This window comes from Symphalangus syndactylus, chromosome 17 (assembly GCF_028878055.3).
Source record: "Symphalangus syndactylus isolate Jambi chromosome 17, NHGRI_mSymSyn1-v2.1_pri, whole genome shotgun sequence".
NCBI classification, from domain to species: domain Eukaryota; kingdom Metazoa; phylum Chordata; class Mammalia; order Primates; family Hylobatidae; genus Symphalangus; species Symphalangus syndactylus.
In genome coordinates, this window is record NC_072439.2 from 45,408,082 (window position 1) to 45,429,293 (window position 21,212).

The following is a 21,212-nucleotide window of genomic DNA, read 5'->3' on the forward strand; positions in this document are numbered from 1 at the left end:
TTGAATCTACGCAAGAATCACCTGATATGTGTGTTGTGTATGTCTGTATGTGGTGTGGACTGGGTGTGTCTGTGCGTGTATGCAAATTCTTGAACACTGCTCATAGAAAATTTTATATAAAACATATATAAAAGGTCAGGATAGAACTCTGGCATCTGAAGGCTGGGTGCAGTGGCTCACGCCTATAATTCCAGCACTCTGGGAGTCCAAGGGGGGCAGATCCACTTGAGGTCAGGGATTCAAGACCAGCCTGGCCAACATCGTGAAATCCCATCTCTACCAAAAAATACAAAAATTAGCCGAGTGTCATGGCATGTGCCTGGAATCCCAGCTCCTCCAGAGGCTGAGGTGGGAGAATTGCTTGAACCTGGTAGGCAGAGGTTGCAGTGAGCCAAAATCCTGCCACACTACACTCCAGCAGCCTGGGCAACAGAGTGAGACCCTGGTTTTGTTTTTTGTTTTTTGTTTTTTATTTTAAGAAAAAGAACCCTGGCTTCTGAATCTTAGAAAGCCCAAATATGTTATTAACGCAGAAATCCATATTTTAATTTATGAGAGGGTGTGTTCAACATACAATTGTTTTAAATGTATCAATCTTTTTCTTTGTGATATCTGCTTTTTATGTTAAGCTGAATGTTCTGTGTTTCAAACGAGAAAGTGAAGAACTGGAAAGTGTGTCCAGAGGCCAACATCCAGGATCTTGAGAGACCTAGAGAATGATATTAGAGGACTGATGGAGGAAAGGGAGGTGTTTAGCTTGAAGCATAGACTTTCAGTAGAAACATGCTCTCTACCCTCATGTATCTGAAAGGCCGTCATATGGAAAAGAGAATGTAGCTATTCTATGTTGCATCAGATGATATGAAGAGCAGTGTGCTGAAATTCAGGGCATCAAATCCATCTTCCACTGTGAGTTTTCCTTTATAAAACAGCTCTGATCATATCACTCCCCTATTTGGAAAACTTCTGTGGCTTTCGTTGTCTTTAAAACATTCAGTGTCCTACAAGGCCCTTTGCAATCCAGGCCTCATTGGGCAACTTCACCACACTATTCGCCAAATGTGTCGCCCAAATGAATGGTTTGATGTTTCTTAAAATTCAGTAGGTTCACACTTTCCTCCTTTTCAAACTGTAGAGTTTCACTGGCTACCTATATACTGAAGCCTCCTTCTTTCTAGCCTGAGCCTTATGTTAAGCTCTAGTCAAGGCAGAGGCCTTGGAAGTCAGTTTCTCATCAGCCTCTCTGCAGAATATCACCAACTTGACCTAATACAAAAGATAAGTCATTAAAAAAACTTGATAAAGTACTTATATTTGTATATATTTACCTATATTTTTATGTATTTAATATTTATTAGCTATACTGTAGGTACTGGGGCTACAAAGGTAATTAAATACATATCCTCTCTTCTAAGAACCTTAACATCTCAAAAAAACAATGAAAATTCAATAGGAAAGATTAGTGAATATTTAAAAACTGAAGAGGTGATTACAACTCTGTAATTCATATTTCAGCCATTATTGAAATTTGAATGAATTTATAGTACATTCAGTTATAAAACTACCTTTGGTAATACAGTGTTTAGGAGGATAAATAAAAGGAAAAGAATTAAACTTGTTTGAGTTGTGTAGAGGAATAACAGGATTGTGTTTGGAATCGAAATGCATAATTTTTGCCAAGATGATTAAGTGGAAGATGTTTATGATTCCGTTGAAAATTTGATTGGTGTTATACAGTATGTTAACTAAAAGACACACTCATTTTTACTTGCTCAGGAATCCTTATAATGTTCATTAAAGTGCCTGCATGTTTTTGCATAACAAAAGAGAATGTGCATAGTTAACCACTGAACATCTTGGGATAATAAACATCGTATATATTTTAACATCTGCTATATTTATGTTTCATTCTGGCCATTAACGGATAGTTTTAACTTCCATGACTTTTTTTTCTTATTGTTACATAGAAATATGAAGCAGGAGTTCTAGTTTTTCTAGCAATCAGTTACTCAGCTGTATTGCATATTGCATTTAAAGTCAGTCCTTTCCGATATAAGTGTGCTGTGCAGGAAAAGTTCTGAGTCAGTAAGAACTCCAGAATTGCCAAGATCAGAAGCCGCTAATATTTTAACTCCATATCTCCACACGTCTTGAGCTGGCTAGTGAGCTGTCATGGAATGCCCATTAAGGAAAATGCATCCCACCACATTACATACTGTGACTTAAACGTCCAGACCCAGGCCTGAACTTCTGTGACAGATTACAAATGTGTTCTTCTCTATGGAGCAGTGAGCCAGTTAAGAAATTTGTAAATAGTGAACTTGTCAACCAAATGTGGCTTGATGTTATCTCTAGTTGATCAAAAACCCTAGCTTTTTCTCCAGTTGATTAATGACCCTTCTATTCTTTCACTATAGAACATTCTGAGAGTGGATACTAATTGTATTAGTTATGGCTGATTTCCTTTGGAAGTGCTAAAACAGTGCATAACCCTCTAGAATATGAACTCCTTAAAGGCACAGTATCGCCACCATTTGGCCAGTGTATTGCAGTAAGAGTTTTCTTTTTTTTTTTTTTTTTTGATTTCTTTTTTTTTTTTTTAATTATACTTTAGCTTTTAGGGTAATGTGCACAATGTGCAGGTTTGTTACATGTGTATCCATTTGCCACGTTGTTTTGCTGCACCCATTAACTCGCATTTAGCATTAGGTATATCTCCTGATGCTGTCCCTCCCCCATCCCCCCACCCCACAACAGTCCCCGGAGTGTGATGTTCCCCTTCCTGTGTCCATGAGTTCTCATTGTTCAATTCCCACCTATGAGTGAGAACATGCGGTGTTTGGTTTTTTGTCCTTGCGATAGTTTACTGAGAATGATGTTTTCCAGTTTCATCCATGTCCCTACAAAGGACATGAACTCATCATTTTTTATGGCTGCATAGTATTCCATGGTGTATATGTGCCACATTTTCTTAATCCAGTCTATCGTTGTTGGACATTTGGGTTGGTTCCAACTCTTTGCTATTGTGAATAGTGCCGCAATAAACATACGTGTGCATGTGTCTTTATAGCAGCATGATTTATAGTCCTTTGGGTATATACCCAGTAATGGGATGGCTGGGTCAAATGGTATTTCTAGTTCTAGATCCTTGAGGAATCGCGACACTGACTTCCACAATGGTTGAACTAGTTTACAGTCCCACCAACAGTGTAAAAGTGTTCCTATTTCTCCACATCCTCTCCAGCACCTGTTGTTTCCTGACTTTTTAATGATGGCCATTCTAACTGGTGTGAGATGGTATCTCATTGTGGTTTTGATTTGCATTTCTCTGATGGCCAGTGATGATGAGCATTTTTTCATGTGTTTTTTGGCTGCATAAATGTCTTCTTTTGAGAAGTGTCTGTTCATGTCCTTCGCCCACTTTTTGATGGGGTTGTTTGTTTTTTTCTTGTAAATTTGTTTGAGTTCATTGTAGATTCTGGATATTAGCCCTTTGTCAGATGAGTAGGTTGCAAAAATTTTCTCCCATTCTGTAGGTTGCCTGTTCACTCTGATGGTAGTTTCTTTTGCTGTGCAGAAGCTCTTTAGTTTAATTAGATCCCATTTGTCAATTTTGGCTTTCGTTGCCATTGCTTTTGGTGTTTTAGACATGAAGTCCTTGCCCACGCCTATGTCCTGAATGGTATTGCCTAGGTTTTCTTCTAGGGTTTTAATGGTTTTACGTCTAACATTTAAGTCTTTAATCCATCTTGAATTAATGTTTGTATAAGGTGTAAGGAAGGGATCCAGTTTCAGCTTTCTACATACGGCTAGCCAGTTTTCCCAGCACCATTTATTAAATAGGAAATCCTTTCCCCATTTCTTGTTTTTGTCAGGTTTTTCAAAGATCAGATAGTTGTAGATATGTGGCATTATTTCTGAGAGCTCTGTTCTGTTCCATTCATCTATGTCTCTATTGTGGTACCAGTACCATGCTGTTTTGGTTACTGTAGCCTTGTAGTATAGTTTGAAGTCAGGTAGCATGATGCCTCCAGCTTTGTTCTTTTGGCTTAGGATTGACTTGGCGATGCGGGCTCTTTTTTGGTTGCATATGAACTTTAAAGTAGTTTTTTCCAATTCTGTGAAGAAAGTCATTGGTAGCTTGATGGGGATGGCATTGAATCTATAAATTACCTTGGGCAGTATGGCCATTTTCACGATATTGATTCTTCCAACCCATGAGCATGGAATGTTCTTCCATTTGTTTGTATCCTCTTTTATTTCATTGAGCAGTGGTTTGTAGTTCTCCTTGAAGAGGTCCTTCACATCCCTTGTAAGTTGGATTCCTAGGTATTTTATTCTCTTTGAAGCAATTGTGAATGGGAGTTCACTCATGATTTGGCTCTCTGTTTGTCTGTGATTGGTGTACAAGAATGCTAGTGATTTTTGTACATTCATTTTGTATCCTGAGACTTTGCTGAAGTTGCTAATCAGGTTAAGGAGATTTTGGGCTGAGACAATGGGGTTTTCTAGATATACAATCATGTCATCTGCAAACAGGGAGAATTTGACTTCCTCTTTTCCTAATTGAATACTCTTTATTTCCTTCTCCTGCCTGATTGCTCTGGCCAGAACTTCCAGCACTATGTTGAATAGGAGTGGTGAGAGAGGGCATCCCTGTCTTGTGCCAGTTTTCAAAGGGAATGCTTCCAGTTTTTGCCCACTCAGTATGATATTGGCTGTGGGTTTGTCATAGATAGCTCTTATGATTTTGAGATACATCCCATCAATACCTAATTTATTGAGAGTTTTTAGCATGAAGGGTTGTTGAATTTTGTCAAAGGCCTTTTCTGCATCTATTGAGATAATCATGTGGTTTTTGTCTTTGGTTCTGTTTATATGCTGGATTACATTTATTGATTTGCGTATGTTGAACCAGCCTTGCATCCCAGGGATGAAGCCCACATGATCATGGTGTATAAGCTTTTTGATGTGCTGCTGCATTCGGTTTGCTAGTATTTTATTAAGGATTTTTGCATCAATGTTCATCAAGGATATTGGTCTGAAATTCTCTTTTTTGGTTATGTCTCTGCCAGGCTTTGGTATCAGGACAATGCTGGCTTCATAAAATGTATTAGGGAGAATTCCCTCTTTTTCTATCGATTGGAATAGTTTCAGAAGGAATGGTACCGGTTTCTCCTTGTACCTCTGGTAGAATTTGGCTGTGAATCCATCAGGTCCTGGACTCTTTTTGGTTGGTAGGCTATTGATTATTGCCACAATTTCAGAGCCTGTTATTGGTCTATTCAGACATTCAACTTCTTCGTGGTTTAGTCTTGGGAGGCTGTACTCATCGAGGAATTTATCCATTTCTTCTAGATTTTCTAGTTTATTTGCATAGAGGTGTTTGTAGTATTCTCTGATGGTAGATTGTATTTCTGTGGGATCAGTGGTGATATCCCCTTTTTCATTTTTTATTGCATCTATTTGATTCTTCTCTCTTTTCTTCTTTATTAGCCTTGCTAGCGGTCTATCAATTTTGTTGATCTTTTCAAAAAACCAGCTCCTAGATTCATTAATTTTTTGAAGGGTTTTTTGTGTCTCTATTTCCTTCAGTTCTGCTCTGATTTTAGTTATTTCTAGCCTTCTGCTAGCTTTTGAATGTGTTTGCTCTTGCTTTTCTAGTTCTTTTAATTGTGATGTTAGGGTGTCAATTTTGGATCTTTCCTGCTTTCTCTTGTGGGCATTTAGTGCTATAAATTTCCCTCTACACACGGCTTTGAATGTGTCCCAGAGATTCTGGTATGTTGTGTCTTTGTTCTCGTTGGTTTCAAAGAACGTCTTTATTTCTGCCTTCATTTCATTATGTACCCAATAGTCATGCAGGAGCAGGTTGTTCAGTTTCCATGTAGTTGAGTGGTTTTGAGTGAGTTTCTTAATCCTGAGTTCTAGTTTGATTGCACTGTGGTCTGAGAGACAGTTTGTTATAATTTCTGTTCTTTTACATTTGCTGAGGAGAGCTTTACTTCCAACTATGTGGTCAATTTTGGAATAGGTGTGGTGTGGTGCTGAAAAAAATGTATATTCTGTTGATTTGGGGTGGAGAGTTCTGTAGATGTCTATTAGGTCCACTTTGTGCAGAGCTGAGTTCAATTCCTGGATATCCTTGTTAACTTTCTGTCTCGTTGATCTGTCTAATGTTGACAGTGGGGTGTTAAAATCTCCCATTATTATTGTGTGGGAGTTTAAGTCCCTTTGTAGGTCACTCAGGACTTGCTCTATGAAGCTGGGTGCTCCTGTGTTGGGTGCATATATATTTAGGATAGTTAGCTCTTCTTGTTGAATTGATCCCTTTACCATTATGTAATGGCCTTCTTTGTCTCTTTTGATCTTTGTTGGTTTAAAGTCTGTTTTGTCAGAGACTAGGATTGCAACCCCTGCCTTTTTTTGTTTTCCATTTGCTTGATAGATCTTTCTGCATCCCTTTATTTTGAGTCTATGTGTGTGTCTGCATGTGAGATGGGTTTCCTGAATACAGCACACTGATGGGTCTTGACTCCTTATCCAGTTTGCCAGTCTGTGTCTTTTAATTGGAGCATTTAGCCCATTTACATTTAAAGTTAATATAATTATGTGTGAATTTGATCCTGTCATCATGATGTTAGTTGTTTATTTTGCTCGTTAGTTGATGCAGTTTCTTCCTAGCGTCAATGGTCTTTACAATTTGGCATGTTTTTGCAGTGGCTGGTACTGGTTGTTCCTTTCCATGTTTAGTGCTTCCTTCAGGAGCTCTCTTAGGGAAGGCCTGGTGGTGACAAAATCACTCAGCGTTTGCTTGTCTGTAAAGTATTTTATTTCTCCTTCACTTATGAGCTTAGTTTGGCTGGATATGAAATTCTGGGTTGAAAATTCTTTTCTTTAAGAATGTTGAATATTGGCCCTCACTCTCTTCTGGCTTGTAGAGTTTCTGCCGAGAGATCAGCTATTAGTCTGATGGGCTTCCCTTTGTGGGTAACCCGACCTTTCTCTCTGGCTGCCCTTAACATTTTTTCCTTCATTTCAACTTTGGTGAATCTGACAATTATGTGTCTTGGAGTTGCTCTTCTCGAGGAGTATCTCTGTGGCGTTCTCTGTATTTCCTGAATCTGAATGTTAGCCTGCCTTGCTAGATTGGGGAAGTTCTCCTAGATAATATCTTGCAGAGTGTTTTCCAACTTGGTTCCATTCTCCCCATCATTTTCAGGTACACCAATCAGACGTAAGTTTGGTCTTTTCACATAGTCCCAAATTTCTTGGAGGCTTTGTTCATTTCTTTTTATTCTTTTTTCTCTAAACTTCCCTTCTTGCTTCATTTCATTCATTTCATCTTCCATCACTGATACCCTTTCTTCCAGTTGATCACATCAGCTGCCGAGGCTTCTGCAATCTTCGTGTAGTTCTCGATACTTGGCTTTCAGCTCCATCAGCTCCTTTAAGCCCTTCTCTCCATTTATTATTCTAGTTATCCATTTGTCTAATTTTTTTTCAAAGCTTTTAACTTCTTTGCCATTGTTTTGAATTTCCTCCCATAGCTCGGAGTAGTTTGATCATCTGAAGCCTTCTTCTCTCAACTCATCAAAGTCATTCTCTGTCCAGCTTTGTTCCGTTGCTGGTGAGGAACTGCGTTCCTTTGGAGGAGGAGAGGTGCTCTGCTTTTTAAAGTTTCCAGTTTTTCTGCTCTGTTTCTTCCCCATCTTTGTGGTTTTATCTACTTTTGATCTTTGATGATGGTGATGTACAGATGGGTTTTTGGTGTGGATGTCCTTTCTGTTTGTTGGTTTTCCTTCTACCAGACAGGACCCTCAGCTGCAGGTCTGTTGGATTTTGCTAGAGGTCCACTCCAGACCCTGTTTGGCTGGGTGTCAGCAGCAGTGGCTGCAGAACAGCGGATTTTTGTGAGACCACAAATTCAGCTGTCTGATAGTTCCTCTGGAAGTTTTTGTCTCAGAGGAGTACCTGGCCGAGTGAGGTGTCAGTCTGTCCCTACTGGGGGGTGCCTCCCAGTTAGGCTGCTCGGGGGTGAGGGACCCACTTTAGGAGGCAGTCTGTCCGTTGTCAGATCTCCAGCTGAGTGCTGGGAGAACCACTACTCTCTTCAAAGCTGTCAGTCAGACAGGGACATTTAAGTCTCCAGTGGTTCCTGCTGAATTTTTGTTTGTCTGTGCCCTGCCCCCAGAGGTGGAGCCTACAAAGGCAGGCAGGCCTCCTTGAGCTGTGGTGGGCTCCACCCAGTTCGAGCTTCCTGGCTGCTTTGTTTACCTAAGCAAGCCTGGGCAATGGCGGGTTCCCCTCCCCCAGCCTCGCTTCCGCCTTGCAGTTTGATCTCAAACTGCTGTGCTAGCAATCAGCGAGACTCTGTGGGCATAGGACCCTCTGAGCCAGGTGCGGGACACAATCTCCTGGTGTGCCGTTTTCCAGGCCCTTTGGAAAAGCGCAGTATTAGGGTGGGACTGACCCGATTTTCCAGGTGCCGTCTGTTACCCATTTCTTTGACTAGGAAAGGGAACTCCCCGACCCCTTGTGCTTCCCGAGTGAGGCAATGCCTCGCCCTGCTTCGGCTCGCACACAGTGCGCTGCACCGACTGTCCTGCACCCACTGTTTGGCACTCCCTAGTGAGATGAACCCGGTGCCTCAAACGAAAATGCAGAAATCACCCGTCTTCTGTGTCGCTCAGGCTGGGAGCTGTAGACCAGATCTGTTCCTATTTGGCCATCTTGGCTCCACCACGAAGAGTTTTCATAAATGTGCGCTGACTCATATTGAATTGAATTAACTTCATTTGCCATGGAAGATAAAAACTATTAAGAATTTCAGCACTGTTAACATTCTCAGTTCTGTGTAGGGGTTGAAGATTTACAGAAACAGTGCATTTTATTCTGCCAGTAAGTAAATAACTCTACAAGAAAACTGCTGGCTTTTCTAGTTCCTTCGTTCAGCTGCTTTTAGAAAATTAGTGTCACAGTTCAGCCACAGCAGCAAATTCTAGCCAGACAAAGCATGTGTTACAATCAGTGATATATTTTATAACTAAAAGATATCTTTGGTTGGAATTTAGATGTTTTCCCCAAATTTAAAATTTTTCAAATCTTTACCTTTTTCTACCATTTAAGTTTGCTTCTTTCTACAGAATTCTAGAATCTTCTTGTCACAGAAAGATCTTTTCATTACCAGGAAAGTCAGATACCATTAAAAATGTAGTAATGTAATGCAGAAAAGAGAATGTCATAATAGTTCTTAAATATAGATTTTATCAATAAACAAATCTCTTGTTACATCAATGATTCCTGGAATCAGGGTGAGATGCTTTAAATGTTTAGGGACCTGATATAATACCAGAAATAAGACTACAAGTCTTGGATAGCTCAAGACAAATTATACTTCTCAGAACCTTAACTTCCACAGTGATGCCACATGGGTCACAGAAGGGACAAGCAGAGGCCATGAAGTGAGTAGTGGATGGGAGATGGACTATCCCACCACAACCAGAACACCTTCCATCTTATCGCAGATTCCTATAAAACATCTCTCAGGGTTTCACTGTGTAAAATATTTTGACTGCTACAGCTCTATAACAGTGGCCCAAATGTAATATGAAATTACATAGGAAGAATGTAAGGGTTCTGAGTAATCACAGTGCAAATATACAGAATAGAGGCTTAGCAGCAATAGGTGTGAAAATATCCTGTTGCACAGTATCAACCAATACCATGATATGGCTGCCCCCCCTACACACATACACCAAAACTAATAAGAAATGGAGCTGTATTAAAAGAAATAAGGAATTTAAAGCAGTGGAGGTGAGCACTAGCCTGAATAGTCAACTTCACTTAGCCAGAATGGTCTTCAGAAAGATGTACATGAAACTGTAATTCCCAGCTGTCTGTACCGTATTTGGTGACCCAATCTTTCTTCCTGTTGTGATAGTGTTGACATCTATCACAATGGTCTGAATAAAGTCTTCCTTACCATTTTAAAAAGTGTCAGAATATTATTTTCTTCAACACAACTACCACCTCACGATGCATCTCCAGAAATTTTTTATCTTGTGACTCTGAAACTCTGTGTCCACTAAACAGTAACTCCCCATTCCTTTTTCCCCTTGTGCCTGAGCAACCACTCTTCCACTTTCTGTCTTTATAAATTTGACTACTCTATGTACCTCGTACAAGAGCAATCATATAGCATTTATCCTATTGTGTCTGGCTTATTTCACTTAGCATAATGTCTTTAAGGTTTATCTCTGTCATAGCAGGTGTCAGAATTTCCTTTCTTTTTAGGGCTAATTACTATGTCTTTGTATGTATATACCATATTTTGTTTATCCATTGATCTATCCGTGGACACTTGGGTTGCTTCCATCTTTTGTGAATAATGCTGCTATGGACATTTGTATCATGGGCATAGAAATGTCTGTTCAAGTTCCTACTTTCAGGGGTTTTTTTGGAAATATACTCAAAAGTAGAATTCCTGGATCATTTGGTAATTCTATTTTTAATTTTTTGAGGAACGGCCGTACCATTTACATTCCCACTGTCAATGCACAAGGGTTCCCATTTCTCCACATCCTCTCCAACACTGTTATTTTCTGGATTTTTCAGGATTGTAGCCATCTTACTGAATGTGAAGTGGTATCTCATTGTGGTTTTGGTTGCATTTTTTAATGAGGAACCTTTTTTAAGAAAGTTATTAACTTTTTTATGTAAGTTAAAATAAAACCTTTATTTCTAAGTTATTTGGTGCTGTTCCTCCTAATAACCCTAGAAGCCTCCTGACTATGCTCTAAGGCAGCTCTGTCCAATGGAAATACATTGTGAACCACATGTGTAATGGTAAGTTTTCTAGCAGCCACATTAAAAAAGGAACATGTAACATTAATTTTAATAACATCTTTATTTAACCCAATATATTTAAAATACTATAATTTTACCTGTAATCAATATAAAATTATTGATGAGATATTTTACATTATTTTTTCATACTGAGATGTTAGTGTGCATTTTATACTTATAGCACATCTCATTTCTACCTGTCCATATTTCGAGTGTTTAATAGCCACATGTAGCTAGTGACTACCATATTGGACAAGTCCAAGATCTTTATTCTAATTGAATACTCACTAATCCTGTGACAAATTAGAAGGCAAAACCAACCAATTATCATATGTGATTTGCAGAAATCCTGTGTCCATAGGCAGCTTGTGCATGGAGGTAATGTTTCCACCTCACCAACATCCACACATTGACCATGTGTATGCACACTCACACGTGGAAGGAAACCTCCTTCTGGATAGAAGTAGCAACAGGGTCTCACTATTTTGTTATATTACTATAAGGTAATGGCATTGTTTTATACTATTTAACATTTTTAATTTAAAACTGAGAGTATTTCAGCTAAATTATGAGTTTAAAAACATTGTTTAGCAAGTCTGGGAACCTAACCCCAAATTATTTGATTTCCCAGGAATCAATATGTAAACAAAGTCTAGAATCACAACATTTATGATTTGGTCAATTTCTGTGTGGAGGTGACCACTGAATATTTGATTTAGATCTCCAATAAGGGCTTTTAATTCTGCTCTAGTATTTCTTCTAGTGGGACCTTTTTTTTAAAAAAAAAAAAGAAATCTTTTTTTCCCTTTTTTTTGTGTTGGCAGCAGGTGAGCCACCTGAGTAGTACTATTTAAACTCTTTGATCATCTAAGTGACTTTTTAAGTTAAGGCACTACACTACAAAGTAAATAAAGCAACATGGGTGTCAAATCAGACATTGTCACAAGAGAAGTAAGATCCTCTGAGAGCTTTGTCAGCTTTAATAACCATGGTATTTCATAAGCTGAGAGTTGTCTTCAGGGCCCAACTGTCACTGAAAAGCCCATGATGGTGTTTCTTGGGCTGGCGTATTTATTTCCTCTGTGCACAGCCTCCACACTCAAGAGTTAAAGAGCTTTCGAATGATTAAGAAGGAACTGTTTATCAATTTAAGCTTAAATGTTGACTGTTTAGATAGCAGGGTGATTGTTCATGAATTAATGATGCAGTAAAGTTCATTTACATTTAATGGACAATATTGACTATCTTTCCAAGCTTCCTGTAGAATTCAACAATTTTTTACTGCTCAAAGTTTTGAATACTTTTTCTTCTCCACTGGAAATTTTTCCCTTCCTCTAGGGAGTAGATACCTGGAGACCGAATCCATGCCTGCTACTAGCCTTCAGTACCCCAAGCACCCAACTTCACAGCAGTACTTTGTGACACTTGCTAATTCATTGACTGATGACGAAAACTTTATTCTTGTCACCTTGGGCACATAGGTTTTATCTGTGCTGCCAAAAATAAATTTAATTAATTAAGATAAGATTTATTAATAATGTGTGAGTGCCTACCAATCATCAACTCTGTGCTAGAGGCATCACACTTATTAATCAATTTATCACATATCTGAGGCACATGTAGATGGAACAGCCACTTTTTCTGTTACATGTATGTAAACCAAGTCCCAGAGAAGACACATCTTGACTGCATCTGTTACCAGCTCTGGTACACTGGCTATATTTAACCTCTCTGGGTTCCAGTTTCCCATATCTATAAAATGGGAGTAATAAAACTAAGTGTGGCTATAAGAAATAAATTGCATAGTTTTATTTTAATAGCTTTCCTTCTTCACTTTGCAAGAATGGAATAAGTTTGTGCAGAGCATTTCACTTCCTACTAGAAGGTGGAAAAAATATCTTCTTACTTAGAATAACAAAGCCAGTCTTTGGGTTATGCCAAATTGCTCTGTATCAGACAAAGAACTGGACCAAAGGAAAAGAAAACCAACTGGGCTTATTTAAGCCTACCTTTGAATATTTTATAATAATATGACCACTGATAAAATCGTTCTAGATCCCTGTTATAATCTAAGTTAAAAGTTATAATCCTGGCATAATTAATGTCTAAATTCTCAAGCACTGTGAGAGTTCTATGAATTCTAGAATTTCATAGAATTAGGAGAAGTATGGAATTTGTTATAGAATTTTCATAAGTCTATGAAATTTTTTTTCCGGAGCCAGCTTCCAGCTAGGAGCTCATAAAAACAAATTAAACAAACTACTGTTACTACACACACACACACACACACACACACACACACACCCCTACACTTAGAGAAATTTTTGACTAGAAATAAAATGTCCTAAATTGAATATCAGCATTTCCTAGCATTTTCTTAGTAAGTATAATTCTCTCTCTGTGTGTACACAGTTTTAATTAATATAGAGGACTGAAAATAGCCATATCTTTAAGATCTCTTTTACTTTAAAATAATTTATATAAAGATATACCAATTCTGTTGCAACTGACATTAAGAGATTTTAAATGTCTTTGTACATTGACAGTTTCTTAACACATTACATATTTTTATTACAGTTTGATAAGATGTAAGTGATTACTGAAGAGTGTTCCTTAATATTTCAAAACTGATGGCAATTGTGTTATCAAAACCACCCAGACAATTTACAGATCTCTCACCAATTTGAGACTGCATTGTTCTTACTGGAAGAGCCTTTGATCAACAGCTCCAGGTTTCTTGCTTCAGAGTACCTGGAGTAAGTGTACTGCATGGAGTAGTGTCATTTATTTGATAAGAGCTTTTTAAACACAAACAATATGCCAGGCCCTGGGCATAAAATATGGTGGATAAAACTGGAACTGCCCTTTTGGAGCCTGGAATCTTGTGATAGAAGTAGATATTAACTAATGAATTATAGAAATAAATACATATTGATATGGTTTGGCTGTGTCCCCACCCAAATCTCATCTTGAATTGTAATTCCCATAAGCCCAACTTGTTGTGGGAGGGACATGGTGGGCAGAAATTGGATCATGGGGGCAGTTACCCCCATGCTGTAATCATGATAGTGAGTGAGTTCTCACAGATCTGATAGTTTTATAAGGGGCTTTCCCCGTTTGCTTGGCACTTCTCCGTCCTGCCACCATGTGAAGAAGGACATGCTTGCTTCCCCTTCCTCCATGATTGTAAGTTTCCTGAGGCCTCCCCAGCCCTGTGGATCTGTGAGTCAATTAAACCTCTTTCCTTTATAAATTATCCAGTCTTGACAGTTTTTGATAGCAGCATGAGAACAGACTAATACACATAGGTACAAGTTGTGGTGATTTGTATTATGGAGAAGTGAAGAGAGATAGAAAAACACTGAAAAGGGGAGAGACATGGCATGGTCTGGGGAGCCTGGTTAGAGTTTACCTATCTGACTGATCAACCCCATGAAGAGGGTGATGAAAGGAAAGAACTGAGCTTTAAATGGATATGAGCTTGGGTTTCAAATCTGTCTACTGTATCCTGAGGGAAGATGCTAAACCTCTCTGAAACCTCTGTTTTCTCATTTATAAAATGAATTATTGTATTTACCTCAATATAATTTTTGGAGACTTTAAAATAGATTTCCTGGTGGCTGACACATAGTGTGCATTTAGTAAACAATAATGTTCTTTCTTGGACTTCTCTTTTGATGACAAACTTTTGCTTCATGCCTAATAAGATTGTATTCTTCTTCTTAAGTATGATTTCAAATACTATTCATGACAAAGACTGTCAAGACAAGTAATTATGACATAAAATTGTATCTGCTGTGGAAATACTTATATTCAATGTAGGGCTTTTTATTTCAGGTCAAGTATTTGGTAATATAATTAAGGGAATGGATTCATTGACTTTAGGAAAATAGCATTCATCTTGGATATCATTAGATTGGCTAAGCAAAGCTATGTGACTTAATGGAAAAGCTACCTTACCAAGAATTAGGAGTACATGATTGTCATTGAGGCTCTTGAAAAGGCATGGTGCAGCTCTGGGCCTCAGGTGAACCCTAAGTCTTTTTTAATCACCTTGGAAAGCTGAAGAATGTGGTTGGTGCATATTTCATCTGGATGATTCTTATTCTTTCTGAGATTTTTAGCTTAAGAGTCACCTCTTCTGAGACACCTGGCATGATTACTTAAGGTCTGGCTTATGTGGCACTGGGCTTCAGAAAGGAGGTTCCATTAAGAGAACCTTGCAACTCCTTACTTAACGCCTGGGTGTAGGACGGAATCCTCCACCACATGATGCTCTCCACAAGGAGTGGAATAGTGGCCACCACGCTCCTCAACTCTTGGCACAGTGGCATTTAAAAAGTACTGTTTCATAAGTATCTGATTCATGATCTAAGAAAAAAATTCAGTTATATGCTCAACACTATAAAAATCTTCCGAAAAAGCATATAGAATGGCCTTTCACTATGAGATTATAATTTCACAAGGAGAGCAAGCCAAAACACAAACAAAAAAATCAGAGAATGTAAGGGGGACATTATAACATGAGGTATACTCTATATGTTCTTCATAGGCTCCAGAGATTGTCATGGAAAATTTGGGACTTTGAAGACTGGAAGAGAATTCATTAAGTAGAAAAGCAGACATGGTATATTGGGAGCACTGTAGGTGAGATATGGGACATTATGGTGATAGGCTTGAGAAGAGCAGCAGAGTCCATGATGATTGACGGTGGAAACTAACACTGGATACGTGGCCGAAGTCAGATTATGGAAACACTTGAAAATTCAGAGGAGTGCAGAAAGGTGGGGTCAGAAATATGGAGACATTAGTAGCTTTCAGCATGAAACTAACATGCTTAGAATAAAATATTTAGGTTAGATTACAACAGATGAACTAAGTCTAAACAGAATAAGTCTCTGAGTAAAATCATTTTAAAATAATACTTTATATGAAAATAGTATTTTTTAATTCACTCTCATTGCTTTTTTCTCATTGATCATCATAGCAGTTCAATCAGGTAAGATGATACTTGTATCTATTTTACAAAGGAAGAAGTACATGCTCAGAGAGGTTAAGTTGTATGTTCAGGGTCATCTAGTTAATTAATGGCAGAGCCAGAATTATTAGAAAAACATCCTGAATTTCAACTGTCTATCATTAAAGTTAAAATGTATCTAATGGTAATAACTATGTAGTCCTGATTTTCATGTATATTGTCTAAAAACATAATCTTGGTAAAAACATGTAGAGATTTTTGTTGGTGAAGCTTTTCACTTTTTTGTTAAAAATATATGCCTGTTTGTAAATCTGCACAACAGCATTGAAGAGAATCAAACAGATTTTGCTGGATTAACCCAAATTTATAATACTCAAGTACCATAATGCTTAAACAGTAGAATATGTTAATTGTCTTATGTATCAGCAGTCAGTGACAATTCTTGCCACTAAAACTACATATACTACAGTCTAAAGGGGGAAATGTTTGAACTATAAGAAATAAAACCAGAAATATGGATTTGTTGCAAAGATGGATTTTTCTGTAGAAGAGACATGACATACCTTCCATAAACAGAACCAATTTAGGATGTGGTAAGTACCATGTTTAACTTTTAATTTCATGAGTGCAGCTATTTGATTCATACTTTGGGCCACATAATAATACATTTGATGATTTACTGCAGAATGTTTTGAGGGAAAGCTGTATAGTACTGTGTTTAAAAGGGCAGATTCTAAAGTCAGCTTTGCTGAGGTACAAATCCTAGTCCCAGCATTTACTCACCTTGTGATCTTATGCTAGTTTGTAAGCCTTATTGTCTTTATCTGTAAAATGAAGAGAAGAATAATTAAGTAAATTTTATCTATGATTGTTTTTAAAATAGGAAAATAAAAAAGAAGTGAATTGATGGTAATGAGTAAAAAGGTTCTCATGCCAGCAAAACCACCATTATGCATGTATTTCATACATAGACACATACATATATATATTTTCTATTTGTCATGAACTACTAATTTGTATTCTAGAATATGTCTAACCCATTCAATTTTCCAACTCTTTACTATAGAAGTGTCAGCATTAGATTTGCTGGAAAATGGAAAGCAAGCTTTTATGACATTTTACTGATTTTTAGTGATCCGTGGTGATTAATGAAGCTTTATGGGAAACCAGAAACAAATAATTCCTGGATTCCTGGCTTTATGTTTTAGAGAAATCCATTAGGCACTGGAAAAGTGCCTGAAGGTTGCATTTAAAGGGTTTTTTTAGAAAGCTATATATGTAAAACATGGTATCAGTCATAGAGCAAGCACTTTATAAATGATTAAGTCTAGATTGTTCTTCCTTTCCCTTTTCTCCGCTCAAGCTACAATCTACATCTTTTACAATTACTCATTCAAACTGATGTGAGTAAACATCAATCAGACCTACTGTCAGCTAGAGCAATTCCTAAAAAGTAATAATAATAATTGATGCTGCTGACGGGAGCAGTATCATGAAGTTAAACCTGTAAGAAATAAGACTGATCTTTTAAAACAGTATTTGAAACTCAGTGTCTTCGGTATCTTTTATCCTCTTTTGTGTGTAATATTCCTTTGCAGTTGGGGAAGCTTATAGAAGGTACTGTCTTAGTCCATTTGTGCTGCCATAACAAAATACCTGAGGCTAGGCAATTAATAAGAACAAAAATATTTCCTTACAGTTAGGGAGGCTGGGGCGTTCAAGATCAATGCACTTGGTGTCCAGTGAGGGCTGCTGTCTGCTTCCAAGATGGCACGTTGTTGCTGTATCTTCCAGAGAGCATGAAGGCTGTATCCTCATGTAGTAGAAGGAGCAGAAGAACTGACCCTTTTCTAAGGGATGGATTTTATAATCCATTCATGAGGACTACAGCTTTATGACTTAATCACCTCCTAAAAGTGAGGTGATTAATAGTATGACATTGTTGACTAAGTTTCAACAAATTAATTTGGGAGACACATTCAGGTTCTAGCAATACCTGGTGACATTGGTCAGGCAAGAATGTCACAGAGCTGCTTTGTGGGGAGAAAGAGATCCCAGGAGATTATCCTGCTTCCAATGACCCACGCCCTTCATCCTTCAGGGACATCTTTCCAATAGACTGACAATCTGACTCCATGTTTGTGAAGGACCAAGTAATACAGCTGTGAGAGGAAAACAAACAAATGATGTACCTTCTGATAGAGATGAGGATAACCAACCTTGAAAGAGCTCCTTGGGGGTTAGTGTGACAGCATGCAATCCATTCTCAAACACATATTTTCACATTAAAATGCATGTCATAGTCAGTAGTTCAAAGTATCTTGGCATTAATTGAATTAGGGAATGTAGAATATTTGGGGGGAAATGTATAAATCAAGTGCTGATGAAGAAAAATGTAGCCTAACAGTGTTTCTTTCCATTGCAAACTGTAGAACAGAGGGAGCAGCCATGAATGATTAAGAACCACTGACCTACATGGGGAAATGCTGACTGAATGTATAAAGTAGAAGGAAAAGCACTATTGATTTCTGATTTTAAGGATCTTACAGGCTTTACATTAGAGCTAAAGCTTTCAGAATCTTGTTTTAAAATATCTTATAAGAAGTATTTTTAAAGGTTCATTAAAGCAGAATATTTTTAAAAACAGACCTTGACCCTCTCGGCAATTGATGAATTATTTGAGAAGTTTAACACAACGTCCTGCTTTAAATTAAGATAATGTGGGTAAAGATAGAGAAAAAAATAAGTGTAATTTGGTGGATTTGAAACTGATTAAAGATTATACCTAAATATGTTAATAAATAAATCTATGTCAGTCTATAAAGTGATTTCTAAAGGTTTGCAGGAGTCTTTATTTTTAGACCTATCCTGTTTAACTTTTTGTTTTAAATAAATTATATAAATTTGTATTCTGGTCAGATTTACAAATAAAACAAAGCTGGAAGGTATAGGTAATACACTGCATTATGAAATTCTAGGCCAAATCCTTTACACACACACACGCACATACACACACACATGAAAAAGATGGTGGAAAATAGGCCTAAAAGTAACATGTGTAAAACATTTTAAAAATAGTGCATGTCCATATAAATGTGCTATTACAATGGGAAATTAAGGAATCCAAGGAATAAGAGAAAAAAAAATTAGAAATAAGAAGCGTAAACATCCATGAGTATAAAGGAAATTAAAGGAATAATTTCAAAAGTATTTTTTAAATTTCATGCAGATATATTTATACACATACATATTCAAAAACCAGCATCATACTTAGTGGTGAAATATTAGAATTGTCAATATATTTTCTTTAAAGTTAGGAGCAAGATAATGATGTTTTATCATTAGAGTTTGTGGCAGACAACAGAAACCAATCTAGCTAGTTTAAGTAGAAAGGGCCATGTGGCAAAATTGATTTCGAAATTGTTGGAAAAGTTGGTGGAGCAAGCTCTGGGCATAGCTTCCAGGTATGTCTTATAGAACACCTGCCAATAGAGCTGCATCAGCTGTGATTATGAAGCTACGGAATCTTGCAGCCACTGCCCAACTATTGGCTCTATGACCACACCATCTCAGGGAAAACCTATAGTAGCAAAATGACTACCCTACCCACTGCTTCTCAACACCTACAAAACTAGTCATTAAATACTGGTATCTATGCTGTGGTTAAGAAAACTCCAGAAACTCTCTGACCATGTTCTTAGTTTGCCTAATCAATAGAACAGAAGCACAGCCCAATCTGCTTCATTTCTACCCTCCAAATTTCATGGGTAAACATCTGCTTGATAGATTGCAGGTAGAATCCAAGCTCAAAGAAATCCTGGGAAACGTGGTTTTTCATTTTCCAGCTTCTAGCAGACTAAAGTCATACTAAAAGAGAAATGACATGGCCCTGATTGCAATGATCTACAACATCCACCATATAATATCCCCTACACCTGACATTTATCTGAAGTAGTAGCCAATGGAATTAAATAAGAGATATAAAGCAGGAAGCAAGATCATCGTGTGTGCTGTTAACATGATCCTATACTTAGAAAACCAAGAGGATCAGCACAAATATTATTAGAAAAATTAGGTTTCAGAAAGGTAATGGTTATAACATTAATATACTATACAGAAATCAAATAGTTTTCTATAATCAGTAACTAATTAGAAAATACAATGAAAGATGTTATCTCATTTATAAGCAATCAAAAAAGATACAATAGCTGGCATAAAGTTTAAAAATATGTGGATTTTATTGTGAAGAAGCCCTTAAAAATTTCTGCTGAGGTATATAAGAAAAAATGTATAAAAAGTACTTTGCTGGCCGGGCGCGGTGGCTCACGCTTGTAATCCCAGCACTTTGGGAGGCCGAGGCGGGCGGATCACGAGGTCAGGAGATAGAGACCACGGTGAAACCCCGTCTCTACTAAAAATACAAAAAAAATTAGCCGAGCGTGGTGGCGGGCGCCTGTAGTCCCAGCTACTCGGAGAGGCTGAGGCAGGAGAATGGCGTGACCCCAGGAGGCGGAGCTTGCAGTGAGCCGAGATTGCGCCACTGCGCTCCAGCCTGGGCGACAGAGCGAGACTCCATCTCAAAAAAAAAAAAAAAAGTACTTTGCTTTGAATTGGAGGATTCAATATTATCAATATTTTTAATTTTCCCTAAATTACTCATATGTGATTTATATATATAATATATCCAGTATACATATATTAATATATCCAAATCAAGAAGTCTTTTCCGAACCTGACAATTCTACATTTAAAGTGAAGAAATACATATGCAAAGTTAGCTATGGAAAGTCTGCAATGCACTGCCAGATATTAAAATATTGTAATGAAGCCGCAGCTAAAATAGTTTTTGCATTAAAAAGAAATAGAAGTTCACTGGATTAGGATAGAGAATTGGAACATAACTACATATAGAAATAATTTAATATAAAATGAAGGTGGTATTTTACATCAGTCAGGGAAAGGTAAATTATTCAGTAACTTTTGAGACACTGGCTAGGCGTTTGGGAAAAAAAAAATGTTGGATCACAACCTAACTCCTTACACCAAAGGAATAAAGATGACATAGATGAAGCAAATGCATGAAGGTAAAAAGTGAGTAAAGACTCTAAAGAGAAAGTTGATTAATATAAATGGCTAATACATTTCCCAAGAAAGGCTCAACCTCATTTATAATTAAAGGAAAACCAATCAAAACAGGGAGGTACTACTTTTACCTACCAAATCTAAAGGCCACAGGATTGCATTTATAAACACTGTGATTTGGCAATGCTTTCTACTTTCCTGAGAAAGTTTGCCAGCATTACCACAGTTCAGTTCTCAGTAACATCTGTAGTGCCTGCCTGCTCTTTTCAGCCGGTCTGCAGCTACAGAGGCCCTTTCCTCTTAA

General features: G+C 37.6%; 1 protein-coding gene across 10 annotated transcripts in view; it reads left to right on the forward strand.

The window, feature by feature from the left end:
- The window catches only part of TMEM117 (transmembrane protein 117), a 610,505-nt gene that overhangs the window by 536,545 nt on the left and 52,748 nt on the right, over positions 1-21,212 (forward strand). The window lies entirely within an intron of this gene.